This window comes from Elephas maximus, chromosome 12, assembly GCF_024166365.1.
Source record: "Elephas maximus indicus isolate mEleMax1 chromosome 12, mEleMax1 primary haplotype, whole genome shotgun sequence".
Classification (NCBI taxonomy): Eukaryota; Metazoa; Chordata; class Mammalia; order Proboscidea; family Elephantidae; genus Elephas; species Elephas maximus.
This window is the reverse complement of record NC_064830.1, coordinates 33299700-33313213: the sequence shown is the minus strand read 5'-3', so window position 1 is coordinate 33313213 and position 13514 is coordinate 33299700.

Genomic DNA, 13514 nt, shown 5'->3' with positions numbered 1-13514 from the left:
ACAATTCTATTCAGTCCTATAGGGTCACTACGAGTTGGAATCAACTCCGTGACTTCGAGTTTGGTTTGGGATTTTATAGCAAGAATGTACCTGAGTGGTGTAAACAATTAGCATGCTCAGCTGCTAACCAAAAGATTGGAGATTTGAGTCTACTCAGAGGTGTCTCAGAAGAAAGGTCTGGTGATCTACTTCAAAAAAAAATCAGCCATTGAAAGCCCTATGAGGCACAGTTAAACTCTGCCACACATGGGTTGCCATGGGTTGGAATCAGCTTGATGGCAATTGGTTATAGCAAGGATCATGCTGTTATTTGAAGGCACATTTTATTCAAATAGTATAAATGATTGGAAAGATCTCTAAGATCAATCTCCTCAGATTCATAATAAAATTCTTTTTTTCTCAGAAAGAGGAGATTTATATTCTTTGGCTATGGTGATACTCTTCTCCTGTGAGGTAAATTGAGGGTGGGGTGAATAACAGGCTGTGGCAATGATTTCTGATCAGATCCCACACCTGGAGTTAGAGTAGACTACTCAGTGCTGTTGAGTCGATTCCGACTTATAGCGACACTATAGGACAGAGTAGAACTGCTGCACAGAGTTTCCAAGGAGCGCCTGGTGGATTCAAACTGCCGACCCTTTGGTTAGCAGCTGTAGCACTTAACCACTATGCCACCAGGGTTTCCTAGAGTTAGAATAGAGCCCTTTAAAGCAAGATCTTATAAAACAAATATCTATTGAATCACAAAGAACATTTCCAGACCAAAGTGATCCCCAAATTCCAATCTGTACCTCAGATGAGAATTTTACATTGGGATTAACAGAATTCCACTGATAGATTACATTGCATTGCTTTATTGGGATAACTAAAAAGTTTCTTACTTATTGTTTAAGGTCTTGTTCAGCACCCATGAAGATTTCCTTGATTATCTATTCCAGGGTAATACTTCCATCTTTTCAATTCCCAATAAATGTAAAATGAATGGAATAGTCAATAAAATATTTCCATGCCACTTAGCTCTCTGTTTAGAGCTACTTAGTACAGAGACCTTGTCTTTTACTTTGTATAATTTAAGATGTCAAGTCATGATTCATAATAGATCTCTGAGACTATTTGGTTGATTATTTCTAACTGTTTAGTTTTCATTCTCACTGGGTTATTTTCCTAGAATTTTGCTATCTAAAAGAATTAAAATTCAGTTGTGAATTCTCATAATTGGTAAGGTTATTTTTATAATTTAATAATTACCATACTTCGTAATTGACATAGTAGGTATGGTACATAATTCTCCATTACAGAACCAACAATAGTGGAAAATAGTTGTTCTTATCCTGATTTTAAAGAGAAAATTTGACATTTCCCATCAAATGATTTTATTTCTTATTCAATAGAGTTTTGTATCAGATATGATGAAATATATTTTAAAAGTATTTAAGCAAGATGTGACTTAGTGTTTGATTTAATTTCCAAGCAAACCATGTGATTAGACTGATAAAAGAAAAAGAAAATTAGATTTGACAGAAGGGAGTTTCTAGTTTTATTTGACTGGGCAACAGTTTTTACAATTGGCAATAGACACTGGAACCATCTTTTGGCACCCAGTGTAATAATTTCAAAGCCAAGAAATATGTTTATATTCTTCCTTATGTACTTGTCTTTTTTTTTTTTTTTTTACTATTGACAAATGAAGGTTGTGCTAAAATTCATTTTTTCTCTGACTGTTCATTTGGTAGCTTCCAAGAAACTGATCATAGCTTTCCAGGGCTTTTGTAGAAGTTGAAATAGTTTTCTCTTTTACAGTTTCTAAGAGAAATGTCACATATTTTTATGCTTTGAGAAAGACAGACTACATGCAGATGACATTGAAATCTACATGCTATTGATTTAAAGATTATTTGCTGCCCACCAATTATCAAGAAAAATTTTGTGAAATTATTTTCAAAATCAAAATATTAAAACTTCCCATATTAAACAAAGAAAATATCTTCCAGGAGTTACTGCTGAAAAGTATTTTGATGATGGCGTACCTCTGTAAAAATTCTACAAACTTGCAGTACATTAAAAATCAGATTATATTAGAGCAGGGATCACAATTTGAAATCACTCTTTAAAACCAAGCCAATTATACTAGTAAGAAGACATCAGAGGTTTAGTTTCTATTGACAGCAAAGAGGTTTCTATGCTCACAAAAATTTATAGATGTCATGTGATAGTATATATAAGTAGCACAGTGTTTTGCCCATAACCGTGTATAACTAGAATAATAATAACTGCAAAAAAAAAAAAAAAAAAAAGATCTGAGAGAATGGCAGGTCTGATGTTTCTGTACTTCACAAACATGCCAGTTCATTTAATACAAACACTAATGCAAAATCATCTGCCTTTATAGTCCTTGTCCGCTGTTGAGCTCCATTTCTGCTTTTTCAACTAGCAGTTCTAATGCAATAAATCATAATTATTCTCTTTAATGTTTTAGGTCTACCCCAATTCTCAATAATGTAACTCTTTTGAACAGAAATTGTATATTATTTGTATAATCTATTAACAACTATATACAAGTTATTTAACTTTTATACTGTTGTCGAATATTTGTTATTGTTAATGCCTTGTCTCTGTTTCACAACTTCTTTATACAGCACCTGGTATAGTACTGGGCATGTAATTAGTACTTCTTGATTGTTTCATTGAGTAAAGCTGTGGTTTGCAGAGTAAATGCCTTTTAGTGCTCAGTAATTAGCATCTAATTTGGCTATTTTTAGTAAAGCCATTAAAGCAAACTATAAGTGATAAAAATGGAGGCAAAAAAAAATCAGGATACATAGTCACAAAGATTGGTAAATTAATAATTCTTAAATGAGGATTGATGAAAGTACTGAGTACTAATTATATGGATAATAAACCTTTAAAAAAAAGTAGAATGAACTTCTGGTTCCCACTTCAATATGTAAAGAACTTGGAAGCTATCAGGTCCATATTCACAACAAGAAAGAAGCTGAACAAACTGAAAAACAACTCTTCTGAGACCTATCAGAGAATTGAGGTCACAGGGCAAACTATGATACTCTTAGTATCATAGGTTATTGGAAGCAAAAGCCCAGGAGCAGAAGCCCAGTGCTAGAGCCAATACCAGTAGGAACACTAAAGTTATAAATGACAAATTACTGGAGGCTCAGTGTGGGATAGCTTGAGAGTTAAAACCTCTGTGTGGCATAGTCTTAGGGGAGCCTCACATATTCATGAGTTTTACCTCCAGGAGACCCAACTGGTTCTTATTGTGAAGATCAGAGGAAAATCTCCTTGTACTTCCATCAAAGGGAGGAAAAAAGTAACCATTTTGAAATAACAGTAAACCAGTTGCAGTCAAGTTGATTCTGACTCATGGTGACCCCATGTGTGTCAAAGTAAAACTGTGCTCCATAAGGTTTTCAATGTCTGATGTTTTAGAAGTATATTTCCAGGCCTTTATTCTGAGGCACCTCTGGGTGGACTCCAACCTTTCAGTTAGCAGCCAAGTATGTTAATCGTTTGTGCCACCCAGGGACTCCATTTTGAAATATGCTGAGGGGGGAGGAACAGGCATCTGAAATATATGCAAAACGTTCTATTCTTTGTTCTGTTCTCTGTAATGAAGGCCAGCCCTCAAGGCAAACGACTTTACCAAAGTTTTATCTAAGTTGAGATGCTGGAAATTGAAAACACTTTAACAGCAATGAAGTATACCTTTGATGGGCTCACTGGTAGACTAGATGTAAATGAGGAGATACCCAACACACTTGAAGATATGCCACTAAAGCTTTCCAAGTTGAAATGGACAGAGAAAAAAGAGTTAAAAAAAATAACAAAATATCCAAGAACTGTGGGACAATTATAAAAGCTGTAATATATGTATAATGGGAATACCAGAAGGAAAAGAAAGACAGAAAGGAGTAGAAGAAATATTTGAATAACAGCTGAGAATTTTTCTTTAATGGCAGACACCAAACTAGAGTTCCAGAAAGCTAAGAGAACACCAAAGAGGATAAATACCAAACTATGTACACCTAACATATCATATTTTAACTGTAGAAAACCAAAGAGAAAGAGAAAATCTTGAAAGAAGCCAGAGTAAAAAAACACTTTACCTGTAGAGGGACAAGGATAAGCATTATACTGGACTTTTTCTCTTCAGAAACCATGCAATCAAGAAGAGAGTGGAGTGAAACATTTAAAGTGTTGAAAGATAAAACAAAGCAAAACAAAAAACCCCACCAGACTAGGGTTCTTTACCCAGCTAATTACCTGTCAAAAGTAAAGGAAAAATAAAGGCTTTCTCAGACACATACACACACACACATACAAACAAGCAAGCACACAAACTAACAAACACACAAACAAACAAACAAATCAGTAAACTTGCCACCAGTAAAACTGCCTTGGAAGAAATGTTAAAAGAGGTTGTTCAGATGGAAGAAAAATGATACAGGTCAGAAACTTGGACCTTCGTAAAAAAAGGAGGAACATTAGAGAAGGAATAAATGTAGGTAAAATAAACTATTTTTCTTTGTCTTAATTTGTCAAATAGGTAACTGCTTATTCAAAATAACAATAGCAACAATATATTGGGGGATTATAGGTTATGGATAAGTATGACAATTGACAGCAATGTTACATAGGACAGAAGGGAGGAATTTGGAATATTTTATTATACAGTGTTGGCACTCCCCATGAGTGTTAACTGAAAGTGATCTTAGGTTAGTTGTAAGTGCAAATCCTAGGGCAACTGATATGATAAATGGAGAGAAAATGGAATCATATAAAATGCTCGATTAAAACCAGAGAAGGAAGGAAAAAGGGGAAAGATAAAAAAGAACAAGTACAATGAATAGAAAACTCTTACAAATATGGTAGATATTAATTCAACTATATCAATAATCACTTTGAATGTGAATGTTCTAATTACACTGATTTAAAGACAGAGACTGTAAGAGTGCACGAAAAAGCAAAACTCAACTATGTGTTGTCTGTGAGAAACCCATTTTAAATATAAAGGCACAGACAGATTAAAAGTAAAACAATGAACAAAAATATACCATGTTAGCATGAAAAAAAAGAAACCTGGAGTAGCTATATTAATTTCAGACAAAACTGACTTCAGACTGGGAAAAACAGAAACATTGCACGAGGATAAAGTGGTCAATTCTCCTAGAAGATAAAACAATCCTATATGTGTATGTCCTTAAGAACAGAAAATCAAAATATGTAAGGCAAAAATTGATAGAAGTACAAAAAGAAGTAGATAAATCCATTATTATAGTTGGAGATGTCGACATCCCTCCAACAGTAACTGACAAATTCAAAAGGCAGAAAAGTTGAGCTGAACAACACCATCAATCCACTGGATTTAGTTAACGTTTATAGAATAGTTTATCCAACAATAGCAAAATACACATATTTCTTAAGCTTACATCACAAGATAGACCACATCCTGGGCCATAACACACATGTTAACAAATTTAAAAGAATAAAAATTATACAAAGTATGCATTCGGACCACAATGGACTTAACCTAGAAATCAATAACAGAAAGATAGTTGAAAAATCCCAAAATATCTGGAGACTGAACAATACACTTTTAAATAACACAAGGATCAAGAAGTGTCAAAAAAATAAAAAAATACATTATGAATTGAATAAAAATACAATTTATCAAAATTTGTGGAATACAGCAAAAAATGATGTTCAGAGGGAATTTATAGTATTGAAAGCATGTGCTATGAAAAAAAAAAGATCCAAAATCAATAACATAAGCTTTCATATTAGGAAACCAGTGAAAGAAGTGATACCTAAAGCTTAAGTTCAGCAGAAGAAAAGAAACCATAAAAATTAGAGCAGAAAAAAATGAAATTGAAGATTAGAAAGCAATAGAGAAAAATCAATGAAACCAAAAGCTAGTCCCTTGAAAAGATCAATAAATTAATAAACCTCTAGCCAAGCTAACCAAGAAAAAAAAGAGACACATATTACTAGTATCAGAAATAAAAGAGGGGCTATCACTATTGATCTCACGGACATTAAAAGGAACAAGAAGGAATATTATGAACAGTATACCACAAATATTACAACTTAGATGAAAAGGACCAATTCCTTGAAAGACACAGTCTACCAAAACTCACACAAGGAGAAATAAATAATCTAAACGGTACCATGGTGGTATGGTGATTAAAAGCTCAGTTCCTAACCAAAAGGATGGCAGTTCGAATCCACTAGCTCTTCCTTGGAAACCCTATGGGGCAGTTCTGCTCTGTTCTATAGAGTCACTATGAGTGGGAATCAACTTGACAGCTATAGGTTTTTTAGTGAATGGTACCGTATCTAATAAAGAAATGGAATGAATGATTAATAATTTTCCAAAACAGAAAGCACCAGGCTTAGATGGTTTCCTGATGAATTCTTCCAAACATTTAAGGAAGAAATGGTGCAATTCCCTCCAATCTGTTCCAGAAAATAGAAATAGAGAGCAACTACCTAACTCATTCTATGAGGCCAGCCTTATTCTAACATTAAAGCTAAACACGGTACAAGAAAGAAAAATTACAGTCCAATATCTCTCATGAGCATAGCTACAAAAATCCTCACAAAATATTAGCAAAATGAATTCAACAAATGTTAAAGTTATATACCACTACCAAGGGCAATTTATTCCAGGTATGTCAGCTGATTCAGCTTTCACAAATCAAGTAATGTAATTCATTGTATCAGCAGGGTAAAGAAGAAAATCATATAATCGTATCAATAGATGCAGTAAGGGATTTGACAAAATTCAACACCCATTCATAATAAAAACTGTCAGCAAACTTGGAATAAAGAATAACTTCCTCAACTGGATAAAGAATATCTCTAAGAACCCTACTGCTAACATCATATTTAATGATGAGGAACTAGATGCTTTTATCCTAGGAACAATGCAAGGAGATCCCCTCTCATTGTTTTATTAGACACTGTAGTGGAAATCTTAGCTAAAGAAGGGAAAATAAATGGTATACAAATTGGGAAGGAAGAAATAAAACTGGCTTTGTTCGCAAATGACATGATCATCTATGTAGAAAATCCCCCCAAATTTATGAAAACACACACATAAACTCCTGGGACTAATAAGTGATTATAAGGACTAATAAACAAGGTTGAAAGATACAAGGTCAATATACAAAAGTCAGTTGCTTTCCTATATACCAGCAAAGAACAACTGGAATTTGAAATTAAAAACGCAACACCATTTATATTACTCCCTGCAAAAAAAAACTCATTTTCGTTGAGTAGATTCCAACTTATAGTGACCTTATTTACATTAGCGCCAAACAAAAAAGTACTTGTAATATATCTAACAAAACATGTACAAGATCTATTTGAGGAAAACTACTAAAATTATGATAAAAGAAATCAAAGAGTACCCAGATAAACAAGATATTTCATGTTCACGACTAGAGAGACTCAATATTGTTAAGATATCACTTTTTTCCAAGTTGATCTATAGATTCAGCATACTCCTGATCAAAAACCCAGAAAGTTATCTTGCAGATATAGACAGACAGTTTCTAACATTTATATGGAAAGGCAAAAGACCCACAGTAGCCAACACAGAACTAAAATTGGAGAAATGACACTACTCAACTTTAAGTCTTACTATAAAACTACAATAATCAAGATAGTGTGGTATTGGGAAAAAAAAAGACCAATAGATCAATGGGACAGAATAGAGAACACAGAAGCAGAACCACACAAATACAGTTAATTAATCTCTGACAAAAGAGTAAAGGCAACTCAGTGGAGAAAGATAATCTTTTCAACAAATGGAGCTGAAAAACTAGGCATCCACCTACAAAAAAAAAAAAAGGATCTAGACACTGACCTTACGCCATCCACGTAATTCACAGAACTAACTCAAAATGGATTATAGATCTAAACATAAAACACAAAATGATGAACTTCTAGAATATAACATAGGATAAAATCTAGGTAACCTTGGGTTTGGCAACAAGTTTTTAGATGCACCACCAAAAGCATGATCCATAAAAGAAAAAAGCTGATCAGTTGTACTTCATTAAAATAAATAAATTTCTACTCTGTGAAAAAAAAAGGCACTACTACAAAAAAGATAAGCCACAGACTGAGAGAAAACAAGCACATATCTGATAAAACATTTGTATCCAAAATATACAAAGAACATTTAAAACTCAAAAAAACAAAACAAACAACCTAATTTAAAAATGGCAAAAGACCTGAACAGACATCTTATCAAAGAAGATATACAGATGATAAATAAGCATATGAGAAGATAGTCAATATCATATGTCATTAGGGAATTGAAAATTTAAACGAGATACCACTACCTAAAAAAAAAAAATTATTAGAGTAGCTAAAATCCAATAAACTGATAACACCAAATGCTGGTGAGGGATTCTCACTCCTTGCTGGTGGGAATGCAAAATGGTAGACACTTTGGAAGACAGTTTGACAATTTCTTACAAAGCTAAACATAGTATTACTATATGATACAGCTATCATGCTCCTAGGTATTTACCCAAATGACTCCAAAACTTATGCTCACAAAAAACTTGTACAGAAACATTTATAGCGGCTTTATTTATATTTGCCCAAAACTGAAAGCAACAAAGATGTCTTTCAAAAGGTGAATGGATAAACAAACTGTGGTACATTTATACAGTGGAATATTATTCAGTGATCAAGCTATCAAGCCAGGAAAATATATGAAGGAACTTTAAATGCATATTGCTAAGTGAAAGAAGCCTGTCTGAAAAGGCTGTACACTGTATCATTCCAGCTCTTTGACATTCTGGAAAAGACAAAACTACAGGGACAAGGAAAAGATCAGTGGTTGCCAGGGGGAGGAAGGATGAATAGGTGGAACACAGGGATTTTTAGGGCAGTGAAACTATTCTGCATGACACTGAAATGGTGGATACATGATATTGTGCATTTGTCAAAACCCATGTACAACACAAAAAATGAACCCTAATATAAACTATGGACTTTAGTTAATAATAATGTATCAATATTTACTCATCAGTTATAATAAATGTACTAAACTAATGCAAGATGCTAATAACAGAGGAACCTGTGACAAGAGTTTATGAGAACTCTTTACACTATCTACTCAATTTTCTTTAAACCTAAACCAGCTCTAAAAAATAAATTAAGAAAAAGCATAATGAATATTGCATCCAAAAGCAGGATAATAGCTACGTGCGAGTGAAAATATTTAACATATTTGAAAATACCTAGAGACATATATTGTAATCCCTTTTCTTTTTTTGCTTAGTCTCTAGAGAAAAAAGCCTGTGTGGTAGAGTTATTTCCTTTGTGACTCTCTATAAAGTGAAAGGGGGAGGAGAGGTTGTACAATTAGACATACCAAAGAAACGTCTGGAAGAAGCTGAGGAATTTCCTCCAATGGCCTTCTTTAAGGGTAGTCTAAGAATTCTTATTCTTGGTTTAAGAAGTAAGTAAAAAAAACTAAAAGTATAACTGAACACTGACAGAGAGTTTAGTACGTGTAAGGCGTTGTTTTATGTGCTTTATGTATATTAACTCATAAAGTCCTACAGCTACTACATGAGGCAGGTACACTACTATTGTGATGGCTAAGGTTGTGTGTCACCACTGCTGAATGCCTAATCTGCTAGCAGCAAAGACCAACAGAGTCACCAATATGGCACCGTCTTTGATGTGATCAGCCAGCAACCTGGTGGAAAGTTGATTACATTGGACCACTCCATGAAGGAAAGGGCAGCGTTTTGTTTTTACTGGAATAGACACTTACTCTGGTTATGGATTTGCCTTCCGTGCATGCAAAGCTTTTGCCAAAACTACCATCTGTGGGCTTACAGAATGCCTTATCCACCATCTTGGTATCCCACACAGCATTGCCCTGGATCAAAGAACTAACTTCATAGAAAATGGGGTGCAGAGGGGGTTAGAAGCTGGCAAAATGGACATGAAAAGAGAGAGTGGAGGGAGAGAGTGGGCTGTCTCATTAGGGGGAGAGTAATTGGGAGTATGTAGCAAGGTGTATATAAGTTTTTGTGCGAAAGACTGACTTGATTTGTAAAATTTCACTTAAAGCACAATAAAAATTATTAAAAAAAAAAGAAAATGGGGTGCTACAATGGGCCTATGCTCATGGAATTCACTGGTCTTACCTCGATGTTCAAGCATTTCAAGAGGTAGCGTATCATCAGGAACTGATGGTACTGAAGGAAGAAGTCCAGGCTGCTCTGAAGACTTTCACGAAAAACAAGGCTCAAGGAACTGATGGAATATCAATTGACATCTTTCAACAAATGAATGCGGCACTGGAGGTGCTCAATCGTCTATGCCAAGACATATGGAAGACAGCTACCTGACCAACTGACTGGAAGAGATCCATATTTATGTCTATTCCCAAGAAAGGTGATCCAACCAAATGTGGAAATTGTAGAACAGTATCATTAACATCACACTCAAGCAAAATTTTGCTGAAGATCATTCAAAAATGGCTGCAGCAGTATATTGAAAGGGAACTGCCAGAAATTCAAGCCGGTTTCAGAAGAGGATATGGAACCGGGGATGTCATTGCTGATGTCAGATGGATCCTGGCTGAAAGGAAAGAATACAAGAAGGATGTTTACCTGTGTTTTATTGAATATGCAAAGGCATTCGACTATGTGGGTCATAACAAATTAGGGATAACATTGTGAAGAATGGGAATTCCAGAACACTTAATTGTGCTCAAGAGGCAGTTGTTCGGACAGAGCAAGGGGATACTGATTGGTTTAAGGTCAGGAAAGTTGTGCGTCAGGGTTGTATTCTTTCACCATACCTATTCAATCTGTATGCTGAGCAAATAATCTGAGAAGCTGGACTATATGAAGAAGAATGGGGCATCAGGATTGGAGGAAGACTCATTAACAACCTGTGTTGTTCTGATGACACAACCTTGTTTGCTGAAAGTGAAGAGGACTTGAAGCACTTACTTAATGAAGATCAAAGACCACAGTCTTCAGTATGGATTATACCTCAGCATAAAGAAAACTAAAATTCTCTACCTGGATCAATAAGCAACATCATGATAAATGGAGAAAAGATTGAAGTTGTCAAGGATTTCATTTTACTTGGATCCACAATCAGCAGCCATGGAAGCAGCAGTCAAGAAATCAAAAGACGCATTGCATTGGGTAAATCTGCTGCAAAGGACGTCTTTAAAGTGTTGGAAAGCAAAGTTGTCACCTTGAAGACTAAGGTGCGCCTGACCCAAGCCATGGTATTTTCAATCACATCATATGCATGTGAAAGCTGGGCAATGAATAAGGAAGACCAAAGAAGAATTGACGCCTTTGAATTGTGGTGTTGGTGAAGAATATTGAATACACCATGGACTGCCAAAAGAACGGACAAATCTGTCTTGGAAGAGGTACAACCAAAGTGCTCCTTAGAAGCAAGGATGGTGAGACCGCGTCTTATATACTTTGGACATGTTGTCAGGAGGGATCAGTCCCTGGAGAACGACATCATGCTTGGCAAAATACAGGGTCAGTGGAAAAGAGGAAGACCCTCAAAGAGGTGGATTGACACAGTGGCTGCAACAATGAGCTGAAGCATAAGAATGATTGTAAGGATGGTTTAGGACCAGGCAGTGTTTTGTTCTGTTGTGCATGGGGTCGCTATGAGTCGGAACTGACTCGACGGCACCTAACAACAGCAACAAACCATGTTGCCCATCATTCTGAGGCAGCTGCCTTGATAGAATAATGGAATGACCATCTAAAGACAGAATTACAGTGTCAGCTAGGTGGCAATACCTTTCAGGGTTGGGACAATGTTCTCCAGAAGCTGTGTATGCTCTAAACCAGGATCCAATATATGGTTCTATTTCTCCCATAGGCAGGATACATGGGTCCAGGAATCAAGGGTTGGAAATGGGAGTGGCACCACTCACTATTACCTCCAGTGGCCCACTTGCAAGATTTTTGCTTCCTGTCCCCACAACCTTATGCTGTGCGTGTCTTGGGGTCTTAGTTCCAATGGAAGGAATGCTCCCACCTGGAGACACATCACTGATTCCATTGAACTGGAAGCTAAGAACGCTACTTGGCCACTTTGGGCTCCTTATGCCTCTGGATCAACAGGCAAAGAGGGCAGTCACCACATTGGCTGTTGTGATTGATCCTCATTACCAAGAGGAAATTGAATTGATATTACATAATGGAGGTAAAGAAGAGTCTCTGGAATGCAGGAGATCCCTTAGGGCATGTCTTAGTACTACCATTCCCTGTGATTAAAGTCAATGGAAAACTATAGCAACCCATTTCTGACATGACTACTAATAGCCCAGACCCTTCAGGAATGAAGGTTTGGGTCAACCCGCCAGGCAAAGCACCATGACCAACTGAGGTGCTTGCAGAGGGCAAAGGGAATACAGAATGGGTGGTGGAAGAAGGTAGTTCTAAATACCAGTTAAGACCATGTGATCAGTTGCAGAACGAGGACTGAAGTTGTTATGAGTATTTCTGCTTTATATGTGTGCATCAAATATTTTTGTTTTCCTCACTTATAAAACATAAGATGTAAACAAGGATAGTGCGTTTTCAGTTGTATCTGTGTTTATTTTAATATAGTAGGTGCAAGTATTACGTATGGTTTAAGGGGATGTATACTGGCACCACGTTGACAAGAGATGCACTGTGATGGTTAAGATTGTGTGTCAGCTTGGCTGGGCCATGATCCTCAGTGGTTTGGCAGTCATATGATGTTATGATCACTCCCATGATGAGATCTGATATAATGTGATCACCTCCAGGATGGGATCTGCTCTGAGTAGCCAATCAGCTGGAAGGGAGTTTTCTTGGGCATGTGGCTTGCATTGAATATAAGTGGACATTCTGGCAGGGCTCGTGGGCTTTTGCTTGCTCTGGATCCTGCAGCTGGCTCCTGTTCCTCTGACCTCTTGTTCTTGGGACTTGAGCTAGCAGTTTACTTGCCACCCTGACTGCTCATCTTGGGATTCGTCAATCTTTGAAGCCTGTGAGCAAGAGCCCTTCTCTGTGACCTGCCAATCTTGAGTTCGCCAGTCCCTGCGACTACATGAATCAGGAGAAGCCTCTATCCTGATTCATAGTTTTGGGACATTCCAACCTCTACAACCGCATAAACCATTTCCTTGATATAAATCTCTGTCTGTATATATTTGTACTCCTTACTGGTTTTCCTTCTCTAGAGAACCCAGCCTAGGAAAACCAGCATCCTCATTGTAAAGCTGAGAAAACTAAGGCACAGAGGTTTAAATAATTTGCTCAAAGACACACATAGTAAGTAGTGGAACCAGAATTCAAATCCAGAGTTTGGTTCTAGAATTTATGTTTTTTCTTCCTTCCCTTTTTTAAGAGACGTACACACAAACAAGGATATCATTTATAAATGTACAGCACAATGAATTATCATGAAGTGAACACATGTGAGTAAAGAGGTAGACTTCTGGAATA